This window comes from Amblyomma mixtum, chromosome 3, assembly GCF_055824585.1.
Source record: "Amblyomma mixtum isolate Tamu chromosome 3, ASM5582458v1, whole genome shotgun sequence".
Taxonomy (NCBI): Eukaryota; Metazoa; Arthropoda; class Arachnida; order Ixodida; family Ixodidae; genus Amblyomma; species Amblyomma mixtum.
The window spans coordinates 147368870-147383144 of record NC_143014.1 but is presented as its reverse complement, the minus strand read 5'-3'; the positions used below and the strand labels follow the sequence as shown (position 1 = coordinate 147383144).

Genomic DNA, 14275 nt, shown 5'->3' with positions numbered 1-14275 from the left:
GTGGTTTACTGCTGATACAATAACACACATGGCTCAGTCTGTGCATTGTACTGTGTGCTACTTACTGCATGCAATGTGAAATGCTTCAAAAGCAAGGGTTCGGGCAAGTTGTTTGTTCTAGTTAAGGTTGGTCGCCGAACAGAAAGGGACGACACGGGAACCAGACACACAGCACCGACTATCGAGATTTCTGTCAGTGCTGCGTGTCCGGTTCTCATGTTCATGCTGTCTTTATTTCTTTGTAATGTGACCAGCCTTAGCTTCAAAAGCAGTCTTCGCACTATGTATAGGGAGGGTGCACAGAGAGGGCCTGGTAATAAGCGTGTTCATTTTGTGCTCGTGTCTGTGTACAGCACCTGGTGCTAACTGCTCGCTATACTGCACATTTAAATTTAGGTGCCAAATGTACTTCTCTTGTGATGCAGTGTGTGCACACCAGGGAATGATCTCGCATTTTGCATGGTGCAGCGAGTACCCTTCTCCTTAACATGTAACAAACTGTAGCTGCCTTTCAAAAATATCATTTTAGTGCATCAGCATCAGAACCCCCCCTGTTGGAATAATCCGTCGGTCTGAAGCCTCAGGTGACAGAGTGGAGGGAGTGAAATCCACCTTCACGAAATTGCAGGGAACAGGGAAGAAGAGAGGGCGGGAGGAGGCGGTTGGCAAGCGGTTGCAAATCTGAGTCGAAGGGTGGAGAGAGTGGATGTGTCACTGATGGATGGGATTTCATCGGGTGAGTGGAGTGGGGGTGTCACGTAGTGATTGATGGTGCCTATTCGTTCCGGCAGGAACATAATGCTAACTTTGGCTTATGGGGTTTAACGTCCCAAAGCGACTCAGGCTATGAGGGGCGCCACAGTGGAGGGATCCAGTAATTTCGACCAACAGTGGCCCTTAACGTGCTCCGACATCACACAGCATCTGGGCCTGTAGTGTGTCACCATCGGAATACAACTGCCACAGCCGGGATCATACCAGCGTCTAATGGAATTTGTTTAATTTTGTCGTTACACTCACAGTAAGATTAGTGTTTCCCAAGTACAAGTTGTATTTAATCTCAGAGTCCAAGGAAGGGCAGCTTTCCAAAGCCACAGCTGGGCTTGTACGGCGTAATTAAGCAGCATTAACATCCTTTAGAATAAATTAACGTGTTTGTACTATGATTACACAATGGACACGGTATTTATCAAGGCAAACAATGGCAGCGTATATATGCCTGCAAATGTTTAAATCAGGAATAGTATCTGCTAGCTTATTAAAAATATATCATTTATAAAATGACCGTCCAACTTCTCAGAAGTACCAAATCTGTGGAGAAATACAAATTGCAGATTGCCAATATGCCTAGGAAAATACATTTTGGCTGTCAAAGAAGGATTAGGAGCACTTTATTATTAATTACGTGAGGATTGTGGAAAGATGGGTCGGGTCACACCCAATAGTGCAAAACATGAACCCTTGGAAAAGATGCGAAGTTGTGGCGCCTATGCACTCATATGCTGTGCATAATGGGCTGCCTTGCATTACCATAACCTGTCCAGGTAGACTGCCACAAGTCAATAAAAATCTCCGATATATACAACCGCAGTTTTCAGTTAGGTAGACATTTTATTTGTGACATTCTTAATCTAGCTGGCAGGCTATCACCAGCCCGAGGTGAATGTGACGTGCAGGATGAAACGGGTGCCATATCTGGATACTGGAGTAAATGTGATGTGATGAGCCTTGGGAGCATTCCTCTTCACATGGTGCCAGGCAGTCTTGCGGCCACATAATACGGCTGACAGTGCTTCATTCTGTAACCTGTAATACCGCAGTTACTTGCATCATGGATGCAGTTTCTTGTGGGAAAAAATTAGAATGGTAAGTTTGGTGCATTTATTACATGGTGTGGTCAGTTGAACTTTCCCCAGATTTTGATGATTGATGTAGGGAAAGCATTTATTATACAAATGCATCCATTATTTAAGTAAATATGGTGTACAAAAACCTGGAATGGAAACAGAAATCAGCATCTGCAGGATTGAAACAAATTCCTAACAACTTTGCCACAGCACCATACCCATGACTGCCAAGCCACATTTTAGCCCCTAGCCTTTCACTCTACACTGTCCTTAATCTGTTCATTCCCAATGGGCCAGACATGAGGCCGTATGGCACTCAGGTATCCGTATCTGTCTATATGGACATGCCACGTTGTCTACTACACAGCTTTTTAAACACTTGTAGCAACAGTGTCAGTTTTCTCAGAAGCATGAAACTTTGTTACGATTAGTTTTATGACACACCCAGCACATTAACAGGCATTCTAGCCAAATTATAATTTCGTTGCAGTTGGGCTTTGAAGCATTTTTCATTAATGAGTAAAAAGGAAATGACATTAACTGGGCACTATATGTTTCATAAACTAAGCTGCCTTCTCGACAAATAGGGGCATTTTAGAATTTCTAGGCAACAAAGTTGGCACAGTGTTCCCATCACACAACAGAAGGCTCATTGCTTGGAAGGCTGGTGGAGAGACACTGTGTAAGAGCCAAGCAAGTTCATTTATGAAGTGCTTTATCATGTGAGGGAAGGCTATTCACGGCTGTTTCTACCATGGCAATATAACTTCATGTCACAAATTGCACCAGCAATGTTCTGAAAAATGAGTAATACTGTTTTTCTGTTGCAGCAGTATTCTGTTTGCAAAATAAGATGAATAGTAGTTTTGCGCTGCAGCTTTCAGTGTGCAAGATGACAGCTACGGCTTAGCCTTTTGTCAAGAATACTTTTTCTCATATGCATTGCAGAACTGTAGAACCACATATTGTCAACTGTCCTAAAAGGCAAGGTGTGTTGCTGGGCGAGTTGGTTGGGGTACATCTTGAGAAAAACAGCGCTTGCAGACAAAGGAAACGAGAAGGACACACAACTGCGCTGTTTTTTTTTTGTGTGTCCTTGTTCTGGTCCTTAGTCTGCAAGCGCTGTTTTTCTCAAGATGTCCTAAAAGGGCGGTGCACTGTGACAGCACGACGCAACAAAGAGGAATGCAGCATGGAGCGACACTTCATACTAATTTTATTGAAGAGCGCATGCCTCTCTGAGTGCATCACATGCAGGCAAAATGAAATCAAGCAGGGATGACGAAGAAATAAAATTATAGTGAATGCAAGGCAGGTATGAACAAGAAAATGAGTGCACTAATTTCCCAAAGATGAAAAATGTTTGCCAATTGTCAGAAGTTCTCTGTTGAGCAGTGTCAGAGAGGGCGTACTCACACAAGCAGATTCTGAGTAGGGAATGAGGGGCCTGAAATATCTCAATTTCTTAATTGTCGGGTTTAACATTCGGGAGCGACACATGGGCTATGAGGGACACCATAATGGAGGTCTCTGGATTAATTTACACCACCTGGGGCCCTTTAATGCACGCTGACTTTGCACAGCACATGGCCATCTTTGTATTTTGCCTCCACTGAAATGTGGCCGCCATGGCCGGATCAAACCCACAGCCTTCGGGTAAGCAGTCTAAGAACGCCAGAGCCACTGAGGCGCCGTGGCGGGATGAGTTCTCCATTCCTAGGAGGAAAGTTTCGGGAAAAAAGGAATGACTAGAAAAGAAATACCAGAGGCCTGTAGTGCACCCTCAATGGTGCTGCTTGATATGGGATATGATGGCGCACCTTTCTCATGACCATGTGGGCTTCAAGAAAATTAGCAAATGGCACTCCTCTTCCCTGCTGTGTCTTGAGCTTGCTATGCTAAAGCACTCTGTCAGAATAGCCCGCCAACTAGCTCATAACATAATCCTAATCCCTCACCTGAAATCTGCCATCTTCAGCTGGCAGGGCCTACAAACGCCAGCACAGTCAGATGCTACTTTCTGGCTGCTCTGCATCTGGCACGAGTGTAGCTCCATTATAGCAACAGCATGCATGTGCTTGCACATGTGCACATGCGTTGCATGGTCAACACGTACATGTGTACATGTTGTGGCAAGCCTCGCACTGCTCACTATGAAGCTCGCAGCCACTGCACGATTTGCTAGTTCTTTCCACTGTGTGCTTGAAGTTCACCAAACTTTGTGACTTTACATGCCACTGGCCATCTCCCACTCTCTCAGTACTGGACTTAGAAAGCTCAATCCTCACTTTATGCTTCCTAAATAGGGCAGATTTGCGGTGGTCTGCTCCTCCTTTGACACCTGTTGTAAAGTTTTTCGGATGTGAAATTGAAGAGTACTTTGATTAATGTATCCAATCACCCATTTACCTAGCCACCAAAGCGAGAGTACTTCAGTGCCTTGTGCATTGACTCCAAGTGATTATTTTTTGTTAATCCAATGTACTGCCTATAGCAGTAAGCCCACTGACATGCCCTCTTTGCGTATGTTTTCTCAAAATTTCTGTGAAGCCAAAGGCAATTAAGCTGATGCTCTTTGGAGTGGATACCAAGAAGTGCAGGGAGCAACTGTTGAGAGTCAGTTTCATCTGTCCACTTCATCAGAGTGTGCAGCATGTCCCTTGTTGTACTCCTGCAGTCCTTGTTTGTGACTGTATTCAGGTGCGTGCTCCAGTTGTGTAGCACCTGCCAGCTGCAAAGCAGTCGACTCCTCAAGGGACCCATCACCTGCTCCCGTGCACTGCCATAAACAGGGGCATCATCAGACATAAATGCCTGACATGGTATTGTGTTTTTTCTTTGATGGCCTCGAAAAACCTCACCACAGTGCCCGTGTTCACCCTTTTTGAAATCAAGTAGGCACACGGGATACCAAAGGCATCTTGAGAAATTGTAAGCAGGGTTGTCAGTTGGAATTAGTACTTATTTATGCCATGGGTGGAGTCAATGCACAGTTTCGCTGCCCCCAATTCATAAAGGAGCTCTCGTTGTGGGAACGTCATTAATGCTCGCTCAAAGTCACCACCATGACTGTTGGGGTCACCCTTCTTCCTGTAATACAACAGTGGCGACTCATTTTCTGCCCTCCTTTCTTCGACCCATATTTCAACACTCTTAAAATTGTCTGCATCTCTCTGCTCTGTTTTGCCAATCCTAAACTTATCTGCAATGTTACGGAGGTCCTTAGTGGTCACAAGTTGCATCCGTGGGCTTGATCCACTTGTACCTGCTCGGATGTTGGGCACAATGGTTTTTTCTGGCACTCCTGCTAACCGGCCTGAAAATGGTACAGAAAAAAACTGTTAACATCTCTGGTGGTTCATCTGCCTACAGCCATGTAATAAAGTGACAAATACTTCTGGTCGGATTCCTTCGTCTTGCACTTTGTTCCTTTTCACAGGTGACACACAGTTCATCTTACTTTCATTTCACTTTTGTGGCACTGCAAAGCACACGACAAAATGGTTGTTTCAAAGCCAGATGGACTTTATTTTTATGAGCTTGAGTGTTTAAACTTGCATACAGCAATGCAAAACAGGGAAGTTATATACAGCGTGTTATAAATGCAGAATATAACAGCACTGAAAATGTGGACAAGAAAAGAATAAGGACGTGTGCTTCTCATCCTGTCCCATTTCATTCTGCATATTCAAAAAATGCACCAATTCGCCTGGCAGCAACCTCTAAGGAGTAGAGACACCAAATTTTTGAACGCGATCTTTGTTTCTTTGGACTTTTGCACAAGACAATAGTGTACACGAGTCACAATGTAGAATTCACTTATGCCAGGTGAATAATTTCTAAGTGAATATTTTTCTCATGCTGTTTCAGTTTCAACACCTAAATGACTGCTGCTAAGTCAGAGACAATTGGAGGGCATGCCAGTCATACATAAACTGAAATATAAATGCTGCTTGTTCGTTTTTTTTTTGCGATTTCAACTCTTGTGCAGGCTTGTGTTTTATATTAGTGGTTTTTCAGGAAAGGAAATGGTGCAGTAACTGCCTCAACCATGCCATGAAGGAAAGAAGGAGTGAAAGAAGCAAGAGAGAAAGAGGTGCTGTAGTGGAGGGCTCCGTAATAATTTCGACCACCTGGGGATCTTTGGGCACTGACACTGCGCAGCACGTGGGCACCTCTTGCCTCCATCGAAACTCAGCTGCCGCAGCCGGGTTCTAACCCGGGTACTCCAGCTTAGTAGCTGAACACTCAAACCACAGCCGTTCCTGTGAGCATTACTGATGAAGTGCCAAAACAGCCAAATAATTCTAATTAATGAAAGTTCACTGCAGACGATCTGTCTTACGAGAGAAAACATGGCCCTTATACAACCATTAGACTGGTGGCGTTGCATTGATCAGCAACAAAATGCCTACGCTTTTGACAGGCAGCCAAAAAAAGAGGCTAGCATCGAGTGCAACTGTCAGTCATTCAAGACACGTTTCATGGAGCTCAAGCCGACTTCTTACGGATGAAGTTCAACGTCAGCCGATTGAGCGACAGACCTAGGATAGTCAATGAAACCAGCAGAAAAACAAAAGAACAGACATTGGAGTAGTCCAGTGCTAGATGACATTCCTAATTATGTTCAGTTCGAAAGACTGGACCCCTTCCACAAAGCATCTCTAAACTAAACGGCATGAAGTTCGTACTGACTGTGCTGTGCATGCAATGTGCCGTGGATCAATTGTTTTCCACCCTTCGATGCGACCAAGTAGGCTGAAGTGAATTGCACTGCAGTCAGATACAACTCGAGAACGAAGTGGCAGATGGCCCTTAAAGAAGACCCCCCAGTCAATGGTGTCAGCTGATTTTCATCAGTTAATCCAATTAAAGGCATAACTAAACCCCTTTCATCTGCCACCCTCCTGCAATGCTACCCCCTAGGATTAACCATGACATCATGAGAATCGGTCGACGCCATTGGATGGCAGGCTTCTTTTGAGGGGCATTGGCCGCTGGGTTCTTAAGCTGTGCCCTACTATAACTTCTTCCGCCCCCTCGTTTTGTGGGACATGCCTTCTCCCACTTTACAATAGGCATTTTCGTGTTGTCCCACCTCTTTTGTGCCATAGATGCATCGCAGAAGAATAAAAATCATTGAAATGATCACTCGAGTTAATGAACAATATCTTCCCCCTAAAATACATTTCTATTGCACTTTCGTCTCCCATTTATGAAAGGTTGGTGGACTGTAGCTTCTAAACGTTTTAACATTCCGGTACAGTCAACACAGCATGCACAAATGCTTTTGTACAAGAGAAGTGGCTAACCTGCAAGCACTCCGGCATCATTCTGGGACAGCCTTTGGTGGCAGGCCTCATTGAAGTGTCCGTAGTGTTTCTTTTGAAACACTACATATACCTTGCCCTTTTTCTCCATGACCTCTAGAGTAGCAAAGCAGTGTTTGCCGATTTTGCAGCTTCCTTGCCCCTTTTCCTGCCTTTGGCGCTGTTCTATAGGAAGCTCTTCATACGAGCCGGAACGGTGGCAGTGCAGGTAACGTTTAAAAACCCTTGGTGCACATTCCTTCTTTCCTGTAGAAGCTACAAAATGGCAGCAAGTTTTGCTTTCTTCTCCATCTTTCCAGGCGCAAAATTTTGAAACGGAAAGACTGTAAACATAACTAAGCACTCCACATAGTATTAGTTAATTATTAGTGTGAAAGCACAATTCCGAACGGTAAACCCCGAGCAAGATCCTGCGATGTATGTGGGTTTGTGCCAAGAGCATAGCAACGGCGACACAGCAACCACAGCCTCACAGCAGAATTGTAATATAGTTATGACACGATGCCAACATATGATGTTAAGTCCATGACCACTCATGACTAAAGCTTATGCGCCAATAAATCCAACACAACAACAACAACTCATGACTAATATGAAATTTTTAAAAATTGAGGCGTGAACAAAGGTGGGCTCCATTTTGATAAAAACGTGTACACAATGATAGCAGATGAATAACGGCATAAGGCATCCTTAGAAAGCCAACAGTAAAGTAACAAGACAAGGCAATGTTCATGAAATTCTGCTTTTGCACGTTTATAAAATTTCGGCAAAACTTCTCTGTCAATTTTTTGTGTATCACACTACTTTCATTTTTTGAAAAGCAAGGCCAAATTAAAGTTTGTACTTTTTACATACACTAATGAAAAATGCATGTGCTATGGAGTGGGCACATATGCAGTACTCTCGCACTACTACTGGCACTCTGCCAAGTGCGCATGACAATCACAGATTTAGCTTCACATTTTTAGCCTTTTGCCTGCAGTGCAGAACTGCATTTCCCAGCTTTTTTATTGTTAAAAATTTATCAGTCATTCGCTTACTGTTTTTTCCTGCTATAGCGCATGGGGAACAATTTTTGGAGAAAATTATCAAGTTCAGGTTAAGTTATTACACGGACTGTTACATGGAAGTATTTCAATTTTACTACACCCTGCAAAATCTCATTCCTGCACAGCAACCTTTTACATGGCCCTGTCCTTTGACCACAAATTCAGGTCAGCGCTGTTGACTTCTAAAGGCAGAACAATGCTGGGCATTCTTCCTACACACTTCTGCGTGTTGCGATTGCCATGGCTTCAGCGCTGCTAAGCTGGTGCATGCCGCGACAATGTTGTGTGTCCTGTCGAGACATTGCAGGTGCCTGCAACAAAGCATAAGCAAGGCCTGTAGCAGCGAGTCTGCTCCAAGGACCAGTTTTTTTCCTGCAGTTTTTTTCCACTTTAAATATGAAAGAGAGTGCACTGCTTGTCACTTTGCTTATGGAGGAGCTAGGACACCAAAAAAAAATTCTGCAGACACACATAAGACTGCTTACCAGCGAGAATGCCAAAGCATTAAAGTGCACAGTCATGCTATGTTGCAGAATGATGAGTCATGAGTGCAAGGCATGACTGCGCAACTTTGTACAAACTCTACACACCTTATGTTACTAGTAAAGTGCTGAGTCATGCTACACTTCAGAATTACTAGGAGTCAAAACTATGACTACCTAAACTTTGTACGAACTATACCTTACATTACAAATAAGTGCAAAATGACTATGACAAGTCATGGCTTTCAAAGGTTATAGTACCTTACGTTTCACATTTCACTCGAATGCCCGCAAAGGCTACCTCTGCAGATCTGTCACACTAGACTAAGCCCATTGAAATCTTCATGGTTCCTTTAAAAACGTGCATGTCATCGCTAATTTTGCGTGCACAAAACCACGTGCAAGTTTCCCCAGGTGAGTGTAAGCCCGTCAATAAAAAAAAAGAACGCGCTTTGTGTTTACAAACTTAAAATGCGCGCACTCGAAAAGTCAATAGGGGACCGCAGCTTCGCAGGGGGGCGCTGCGGACGCCACTGAAAAGCGCCCTCTCCGGCCGACTCCGCACTATTGTCCGGGCAAACCGGTCTCCCTCCCATTGAGTAGCTGCGCGAGCAGCGCGCTTTCTCCTGAAAAAAAAAAGCCAGTTCTGCACGTACTTTGCACGTGTTGGCCAGCCTGCAAATCTCTTTGTGCAGTCGCGAGCTTTTTCCCTCGTGCTTGAACGCTGACGAGCTTCAGAGGATTAGCAAAATGTACAGGGGCGCTAGAAAAAAATGCGGACTGCACGGCGCCCACGCGCAGCGCAGTCGGAATTTATCTTCAATGCGTTTTTATCTCGGTAGTAACAAAAAGACGCTAGAGTGGTACATTATTGTATCACGGATGTCTCCAGCGTATTTGTGTTGCGAGCCAAGTATAAGCGTGACGAAAATAAATTCCAACAGCGGAGCGCCTAGGCACTGCGCTGTTCGCATTTGTTTCTGTCGCGGCAGTACGCTCTCAGATAGTGGACAGTGAATTTTTTTTTCGCTGCGCAAACTTGAAAAATGAACTGCTAGTGGATCAGGCCCACTACGTGAAGCAGATTGTTGACGAAAAAGTCGGTACCGTAACGGCGAAATGTGTATCGCAAGTAAATGACGAGGTCATTTAAGACGTGGAATTCGTGGTAAATACCATTTTTTTTTGGCGCAGCCATCTTCGCAAGATGCTTAATTTCGTTGGGTGGCTGAGCAGTTAGATGCATGCAGGTTTGTTGGCCAAATAATAAGGAATTTGTTACGTGTTTCGCTGAAAAATAATGGAAATAATTTTTATTTTAACTTAAAATAAAGTGGCCTTAAGGCGACACGCGAGGCTGAGGAGAAAAACGAAAACACTCACGAAATGCGCCTACCAGCTTCTTGCTATATACGGCAAAGAGAAAAAATGCTGTAGTTTGGTCAATCGCTACAACGGAGAAAAGCGGTTGGTATATTTATTTTAATGCCGATTACAGCGCACGCGCATCCCCAATTTATTTGCAGAGCCATCGCTCATATGCAAACGCTCATTCATGTGCAAGCAAACATTTTGATTATTTTTGTTTTTAGAAATTTTTTACATGTAAAGCAACTTCGAAAATTGAGCCAGGCGTCACAAGTCGGAACATTGAGGCGATCACTGACCTTGCCTCACACGCGTCTGCATAATGCCGCTAGCTGTTGTCAGTCTCCAAAATAAAAAATGGCAAAAGAAATGAGTTTCGTTAGCGCGAACTTTACTAAACACTGCATGCTTAGTTAATTACAACAAAAACTGCTCAGAAATAATATTACGCGTGCAACATGCCAAACGTGTTTAGCAACAGGCAAAAGCTTACTTCACCCTGCCCATAGCAGTTATCGAGGCCTGCCGTTTCTCGTTCTCATCCATTTCATACACCGGACAAAAACACTTTTTAATAGGAAAAAGTGTATGAACGCATTTTTTTTTTTTCATATACTGGAAGATTTCACTATAGCAATCTCCCATCGATAGGCTTGCATTTTTTTTTCGTTTTAACGTTTTTCCTATCGTCAACTGCTCGATACGAGCGATGAAAAATATTTAAGATTTTGCTGCATATAGAAAGGGTGGACCATTAACCTTCAATATTTCCGTTACTGTACGTTACAATTTTCCAATATTAAATTTTTTCCCCCAAGAATGTAGGACATCTCCAGGAAATCTGTAGAATTCCACGGGCAGTCCTTGGCCGTCGATGTTCAGAGAACTATTGTGACAGCCCCAGACACAACAAGTTTCTCCACTCTTAGAACGTCGCGGAATTCACAGCGAGCGGCAACAACACTTTTGTGCGCCCGCGAGCAGGACGGCGCGTGCTCACAATGAAAGAGAGAGTGACAGCTGCGCGAGCAGCACGCGCATACCAGTCGACAGGCTGCTGGCTCAATGCGCTCCGCCCGCGACGTGCCCGGACGGAAACGCCAAAATGACCGGCAGGGGAGAAGTGGCGCTGGTGCAGTGGCAGCAAACTTCAGGTGCGCTTCCCTATAAACTGCAACTTTTCAATCGGTAATCTAAGCGCGCGACTGCATCCCGCTTTGGCCCTTTATTGCTTTCAGTGCACGTTAAAGAACCCCAGGTGGTCGAAATTTCCGCAGCCCTCCACTACGGCGTCTCTCATAGCCTTAGTCGCTTTGGGACGTTAAACTCCATAAACCAAACCAAACCAACCCCTTTATTGCTTTGATCACTGCGTGCGTGCATGCAACAGTATAGACTTCGTTTCTTACCTATATTATTAGAGTCGAAGACTAGATTCTCCACCTCTTCCTCGAAGTTGTGGTGCCGTCGCAGGTCACGAAGGGCGACAAAATGCTTCGGACGTAAGTCGCACAAGAACGGCCGTGCCTTACTACATGTTGTTGTTGTGACTGGGAGAAGGATGAAAAGGAAATTGCATGGCCTACTGGCTGGATCCGAGCCACCACCGCTGCCGCGTGCAGATAGAGGAGAGATCAGAGGAAAGAGAAAAAGAAAAGACGCGTCGCAGCAACAACCGCGTCCTTCCCCAAGAATATCCTTGATGGGTGTTTTTAAATTACTAGTATTGAAGAACGCCTTGTCGCAAACCGCTGAAGCAACGCCATCGCACGTGTCCGTCTCCATGCTCAAGGCAAAAAAATAAACAAGCGAGCAAGAAATGCACCTTGGGATACCTCGGGATATTGAGCAAGGATTTTCACGAAGAGTTGAGATTTTCCCTGTCGGTTGAAGCGCAGTGTTCCCCAAAAGTCCCCACAGAGTGACCTAGAGTAGAGCTGTGACGTCTTTTCTCGGTTGGCCAATCGCAACGAGGATCACCTTCCTCTGATACAAGCGTTTGCGGGTAGGCAGGCTGGAAACGCTGATTGGTCAAAAAAATATGACGTCATACGCGTGACGTCCTAGGTCACGTGATATTTAATGACGTCATGTCCGGTTGGGGACAGGCATGTTTTCCCTAGATTTTCCCCCGCCACCGCTCGTCAGCGGACGGGGCTGCTCGCGAGGAGCCGAGAGGCGAGGAGGCAGCGTGCACTGCAGCGTTGCCTCCTCGGCGTGTCCCCGTCATGTCTTTCGACCCGCCGCGGTGGCTCAGTGGCTATGGCGCTCGGCCGCTGATCCGAAAGACGCGGGTTCGATCCCGGTCGGGGTGGTCGAATTTCGATGGAGGCTAAATTCTAGAGGCCCGTGTACTGTGCGATGTCAGTGCACGTTAAAGAACCCCAGGTGGTCGAAATTTCCGAACCCCTTTCACTACGGCGTCCCTCATAGCCTGACTCGTTTTGCGACGTTAAAACCCCAATAAACCATAAACCCATGTTCTTCAGTGCGCGCGCGAGATTAAAAAGCGCACCTGTCGCGCTGCGCTGTCACACTGCATGCCTGCTTCCGTGCATTTCTTGCGGACTCCTTTCAGTCATACTTAGCTATACTTTGACCAAAAGGCTTCTTAAACAGTTATTTCAAGTTTTATTGCTATGTATAAAGAATATGTTTGTAGCAGGTGCGTGAGCCCGAACAAAAGAAAACTGTTTTTATTCCCCTTCAGTATTCCTGCTTATCGAGACTTGAGTATTTATATGTTGCAGTACATCTTTTTTCAGGCATCACAACTGATGTTTCGATGTGTTTGGTACATATTCATCTTCAGGCATTTCATGTCTGAAGATGAATTCCTCTAGCTGTTGCACAGAAGTCTGTAATTGACTTCATTGTAGCTTCATACTTGCACCATTTAAACTCTGCACATAGCTCTTTTTTCACAAAAGGAAATGTGATTAGGTTTCTGAATAGAGCTGTGCACGGGCCGCAATTTCGAACCCGCGCCCGGCCCGGGACTTAACCTACCGACAGGAAGCCCGGCCCGACACTGAAGGACCCTGAGCACGCTCGTGCTCGGCCCGACCTGCAAAGCGGCGACGACACAAAAAGAGAATTTCAGGAAAATGAGTTTATTTCAATGACATTCAAATTTTGACCTCGCATTCCAGATCACAGTTTGGGATTATACACAAGACACAACGCATAAAGGTATAGATTTATCACTCTAAATATGCAAGTTGTTCATTGATGATGGCTTGATCGAAACAAGAGCGGCGCTCTTTCATTACGAATCCTGCGGCGCTGAAATTTTTCTCGCTGCTTGAATTGGTGGCCGCAACGGCTAATACTTCCATAGCAAGAGAAACGCTTGAAGTATGAAGGGGAATGACAGACGTGGTGTCGTAAGCCATGGATGGCGTGCCACAACAGGAAGACTTTTTGACTTGTTTGAGGATAAGCGAGCAAATAAGCGACAGGGCGGCGCTATACTGCGAATGCCGATGTGGCCGCGACGTCCCTGCTTGTACTATTCACGGGAAGGCACGGTGCTGTGTTCACTTTGCTGACAAGCGATTACGGCGAAACGCAGCACTGCGCCAGAATAGTACAAGCTGAGCCGTAGTGGAGGCGCCAGTGACATTCTTCTAATGCCTTTCATGTGGTGCCCCCCCCCCCCCCCTCCTTCGCTCTCGCCCGCGACTATTGTCCGTCTCCCCGGCCGGAACCTGCCGGGTAGGCGGACAAGAGAGAAGGCTGCCGGCTCTGCGGTGCGCTGCGAGTGGCGAGTGGAAGAATTTAACCTTTTCCCGATGTGCTGCTGCAGCGCTACTCCGTGACCCCGCGACCTCGCGTGCGCCGTACGCAGCCCTGCCTCCGCTTCCCAGAACCATCCTTTCTTCTTACAAGGCGCCCAAAACTGGTTGCTTTGCCCTAACGTTGGTACTTGCTAGAACGAAAAATGCGTTTCTAGCCCCAACTAGCTTTTTTTTTTTTTTAGCGTTTCTACTATCCTCCCGTCCTTGTACATGCCCTCCTGGATGGTCTAGACACAAATCACTTCCTGCTGTGCATGCAAGACGCCCAGCGCACCACAGCCATATTCGCACTTCCACATATATGATACATGCTTTGCCCAACTTAGAGCCTTGGGCGTTTGGTTGTGAGTAACACCGTATGGCGCGTAATGCATTCCCATCAGGCAGAATTAAAATATG

The 14275-nt window shown here is 45.5% G+C and overlaps 1 long non-coding RNA gene across 1 annotated transcript; it reads right to left on the bottom strand.

Moving 5' to 3' along the window:
- Nucleotides 1-1602: 1602 nt before the first annotated feature.
- On the bottom strand, nucleotides 1603-12009 carry LOC149352325 (uncharacterized). Its single transcript, XR_016290770.1, has 3 exons — nucleotides 11486-12009; nucleotides 1889-5163; nucleotides 1603-1806 (listed from the first exon to the last, which is right to left on the bottom strand). It is a non-coding gene; the product is annotated as an uncharacterized LOC149352325 (long non-coding RNA).
- Nucleotides 12010-14275: the final 2266 nt, after the last annotated feature.